The sequence below is a fragment of the Neopelma chrysocephalum genome, unplaced genomic scaffold (genome assembly GCF_003984885.1).
Source record: "Neopelma chrysocephalum unplaced genomic scaffold, ASM398488v2 Primary Assembly neopelma1_87, whole genome shotgun sequence".
Lineage (NCBI taxonomy): Eukaryota > Metazoa > Chordata > Aves > Passeriformes > Pipridae > Neopelma > Neopelma chrysocephalum.
Window position 1 is genome coordinate 4,969,355 of NW_020897749.1, and position 4,816 is coordinate 4,974,170.

General features: G+C 39.7%; 1 long non-coding RNA gene across 1 annotated transcript in view; it reads left to right on the top strand.

Moving 5' to 3' along the window:
* Window positions 1-245: 245 nt before the first annotated feature.
* LOC113972016 overlaps window positions 246-4,816 on the top strand; it is a 34,344-nt gene continuing 29,773 nt past the window's right edge. The window contains exon 1 of the long non-coding RNA XR_003535737.1: window positions 246-399. This is a non-coding gene — a long non-coding RNA (uncharacterized LOC113972016). The remainder of the gene's footprint in view (window positions 400-4,816) is intronic.

Below are 4,816 nucleotides of genomic sequence, written 5' to 3' on the forward strand. Positions count from 1 at the left end.
TGAGATTAGGGTTCCAGGAATACTTGATTTCATAGCAATACTTCAAAGGGAGATATGAGTCCAGAAAATAAATTTAAAAATGGAGGGTAATGAAAGTGGTATTTCAGGGTTAAAGCCTGAAAAAACAGAGCAATCCTTGCTTGGAGCCACATCTAATGTCATTTCCTACTGAGGATACAGTTTGCCGTGTCGGGGCAATTCCCATAATGCTCCTGGTTTTTAAAGTGTTCTCTTTCATTTCCCAATGGTGATGAAAGATAGCCAGCAGATGACAGAAACAGGTGGACACTGTCAACAGTAGCTTCTAAAAATCAGCTATCAAGCTGTGATGTTTCAAGAAAAAAAGACAGGAGATGGGTGGATAAAAAAGGAAGATGAGAGGGTTAAATGGGAGAAAAGGTAAGTAAAGGAGGGAAAACACAGGAGACTAAATAGATCATAAAATGTTGAATGCCAGAGTAAGCAAAAAGAATTTATATCTTATCCATTGTTCAGTTGTTCTAGGTTCTGGCCTCCTGGTTTGGGGCTTTCACATCAATTTTTTTTTTTGGTGAATTATTAAAATGCAGAAACTCATCTCACCCCACTGTTGACGTTGATAAGGTAGAATGTTACACCAACACTAGTCACCTGTTTCCCCTGTAGTCAGTGAAAAGAAATGGGCATTTTTAAGGCATGATTTATCAGACCTATTTTAGGCACTTACATTAGCATGAGACAAATTGTGGCATGGAAGTTCTTGCATTTCTCCATGGCCTGGACCTTTCTCACATTACTGCTTCATGTGCAAGCAGCTACAATAGATCAGATTACTTAGCTTTTTTGTACCTTTGCGTTTAAACAGTTTGGTGCCTTGTGATAGTTGACTGTGAGTAGCTGAGGGTTTGGCTCACTGTCAATATTTCTCAAAGTTAGTAGAGTCCCAGGTTATTTTTTATTCTTCCATTTTCTGGGTAAAATCAAGCATTACAAATAGAGGTATGTTTCAGGTACCCTAAAACATTTTACACATTCTAAAGAAAACACTTTGGTTTCAACTTTGTCAACTCTTGAAAATATTTTTACAGCACCTCTAAAATAGATTTTTAAAAATCAATTATTTTTGAAATCGAGGAGACATTCTATTGCCTTTTGAAATGTTATTTTGTTCTTTGAAACTCTTTGGCAAATTTGACTTAATTTTGGCTGGGCTTAAAAAGCATTTTTGGCTACTTAAAGATTTGCAGAAAAATAAAATTGACCAGCTGTAATTAATCACGTTTGTTGTTTTTTTTTTTCCAAGCTCGATCCTCTTGTGCAAAAGTCTCAGTTGTAGGCCTGTGAAATGATTGCTTGCCCTTGCTGTGAGTCATGGCCAGGTGCTGTGCCCCAATTTGCCTGTGCAGTAGCTGGCAGATAGAATGGGTCTGGCTTCTGTATGGAGCCCAGAGCCCTGCTAGGTGTGCTAATTAGGGTGCTAATTGCAGTAGAGGACAGGAGAACCGTGAGGAGGACCTGGGTGTTCAGTGTTTGGGAGAACAGATTCAGTGAGTTAATCTGAAGCAGCAAAGAACTTCCACACCCAGCTGTCTCCTACACCTGCAGAACAGTTTGGATGGCTGCTGGGATATGCAACACCTGTAGCTGGTGCTGAGAAGAGAGACAGACTACAAATCCTTCCCTGAGAAGAGAGCAAAGGCTGTGTCGGCAGGAGCTCCGCTGAGAGGGGCGATGGCAGTGGGCTGGGAACAGCAGGGAGCTGTGGGACTGCAGTGGGAATTCCCGACTGTGGTCTGAGCACAGAGTAAGGAGGAAATGCTCCCGGTGTTAAACCAGGCAGAAAGAGGCTCCGATGAGTAGCCATCTGACATTGCTCAGACAAAGATAAATACAGGTAAGTGACTCATCTCCACTAGCAGCTGCCTGCTCTGAAAAACTAAGCAATCTTTATTTTCCACACACCAGCTTGACAACACAGGGTGTTTATTTTTATTTATTCTAATCCTAATGTTCTTTGAGAAGTCACCTCTGTTTCTGTTCATATCTTTGCAAGCAGGACTAAGATGTCTCCGCTCCCCCCCCCCATATTTTTGCCTATAACTGTGTCTGCCAGGTAAATACCATAATGACTCATTCTTTGTGTAAAGACTTGGGTTTCCCCAGTTTTGCTGGCACTCAAGTGTTATTAGCATAATGTATTTTTAGTGAACTCTGTCAGCAGAGCACTATATGGCTAATCAAGCACTCATTGGGGATAAATGGTAGACTTAATATTCTTATCAGGCTACTGGAGCTTAGAAGTTACCGACCCTTGTTCCACTTATATCAAAGCCACTTACAATGCTACCAGCTTGTAGCAAATTCATTTTCTGTTCATGTCTGATTGCCTATGATGGTGCCTAGAAACAGAAAACAGAAAATGGGAAATGGGAAGGAATGAGGGTCCCTGTTTCCCGAGGCCTTAATGCGATTGCAAGATATTGATCACATTGGATACTTCAACCTAATCCTCACAGTTTCACCGGCTTTGCAAAAAATGTTTCTCATAAGCACATTTTCAATTACATTTCAACCTTAGTGATTCAGAAACACTATTCTTTAAGAGGATCTATTTAATATCGGTAGTAGCTGCCAATTAAACTAGGGATTTTATTAATTTTCTCTAGTATTTAATCTTGTCTGCTGTCCCTGTGAAGGCTGGACAGTTTAGGTCAAGGTAATGCCATGGATCAAACCCAGGAGGAACTGCTTGCCTCTAGTGCTCTGCCTTTTCCCTAGGAAAGGTCAGGACTGATTGCAGGGGCAGTGATGTCTGCCCAAGCACTGAAACTCACCCTGTGGTGCCTGCTGTGTCCTGACAAATTTTCCCATTTCTTGCACAGTTTTCCCCAGTCCTGCCACAGTTTCCCCATTTCTGCTGCATCTCTGGCTGGGCTCCTTCAGCCCCTCCACATCAGTGTCACTGGCCACATCACATTTATTGATCTGTGTGTTGGGCAGTAGATTTGGCATGAGATTGAGTTTTCCTCTCAGAAACCACAGCCAAAGGCAAAGCAAATAATTCTTTTTGATACTAAAAGGAAGAATGATAAAGGAAGGAACTGTGCAGGCTGACACATACATAGAGATCCCTAAGAACAAGTGTCTCATTCTGTAATTTTGGTTTTATTTCTGGCTTGGTTTTTTTCCTGGTTTTTGTTTGGTTGGTTGGTTTTGGTGGGTTGGATTTTTGTTTTGGTTTTTTATTTTATTTTGTTTGATTTGGTTTCTATTATTTATTGGTATACAAAAGAAGCCATAGTTTTCCACTGTTCTGAGATTTTAGGCCAACTAAAATTTGTTCCGAATTCTTATGAGGTGGGTCCAGAAAATATGTTGCCTTTTTGGATGGGATGCAAATGTGGGCACATGAGTTTGTGTTCCTTCAGACATGTCCATGTGTATCCATGACTCAGTGTGTCTGTCCACATGTAAGCGCGTATCTTTGTGCGTTTTCCAAAACTTGGGCTCTGTCCTTGTTGCTACTTGTGCTGGATGAGAGCAGCTTACATTGAAATACTGATAATCTCTGCTAATGTCTTGCCACCTACCCTCCACAATATGATTTAGCTTTGTTCCAAAGTCACTCTTTTTAAGTTTGTCTATGCTTCAGTGAGAAGTAAAATTATATATTTTGCAGAGAAAAAGGTTCTAGAAGCAAATATTTCAAAATGTGCCGTGATGAGAATTTTTTCATGGGGCATTTCTAAAATCAGCTAATTGGTCACCAGGTGACTTAAGGTAGTTAACACAACAACCTGCTTAGAGGCTAGAGGACACTACACACATTTCTGCTGCAGACTTTGGATGCTTCTGCTTTGCCCTAAGCAAATCTGATATTACAAGACTGGCAAATTTTCAAATATTGATTGTGTTGCTGGTGAATGTAAGTTTGACTCTCCTACAGTAAAGTCATTCCTTTGAAGGATGGAAGAAGCACAGCAGTTATTGTCCTGTTTATCCAGGGCAAACAGCTTTTATCCAGCATTATTGGCTGCCTCTAGTTATACAGTAATCAAATAAATGTCCTAGTGATCTGAAGGTAAAGATACTTTAGGAGAAGTCTTAAAGGTTTCTGAGATTAAATAAGGATTAAAGAGACAAAATTATATAGTTATAAAGTGTTCTGTCTCAGAGTTACTACTTCATCTGATCTTTGTCTTGGTTTATGTAAGTGAAACAATTTCTAGATGGTTTTCAATCTGATCTTATCTTGGAAGTGAACTAAACTATATGAAGCTCAGTTTAAATGAATATTTTAAGTTATCAGTGAGTACTTCAAGTTTAATGTGATTTATCAAAGCCACAGTAAATGTATTTCATTTCTTTAGATCACTCTTTTTGAGTGATCTCAGCCAGACAAATAAGCAAAACTATTCCAAAGTACTCTGAACAGGATAAGCAAATTACAGATTCAGTTACTTTGAAATAACCATGTGCATGCAACTATCCCAAACAAATAAGTAAGATAACTAACTCCTCACATTTGCTGTAGGGTAAACATTTACCAACTGAAAACTTGAGGCATTTCAGTGGAGTATCAAACACACCGTGACTGCCTGGTCTAGTTTACTGCACAGTAACTAAGGTCTCTAGTTTTACACTGACACCTCAAGCACCACTCAGGAGTCAACGAATATCATAAACTTTTCACTTCTCAGAAAACTTCACTTTTTGTTTTAACATGCACTGGGTTTGCAAGTACTGCAGTCAGTATAAAATGTCATGTTTTGATACAAGGAATGAATTGATCCCTAACCTTCCCCTTCCCTAACCTTCCCCTTCCCTAACCTTCCCC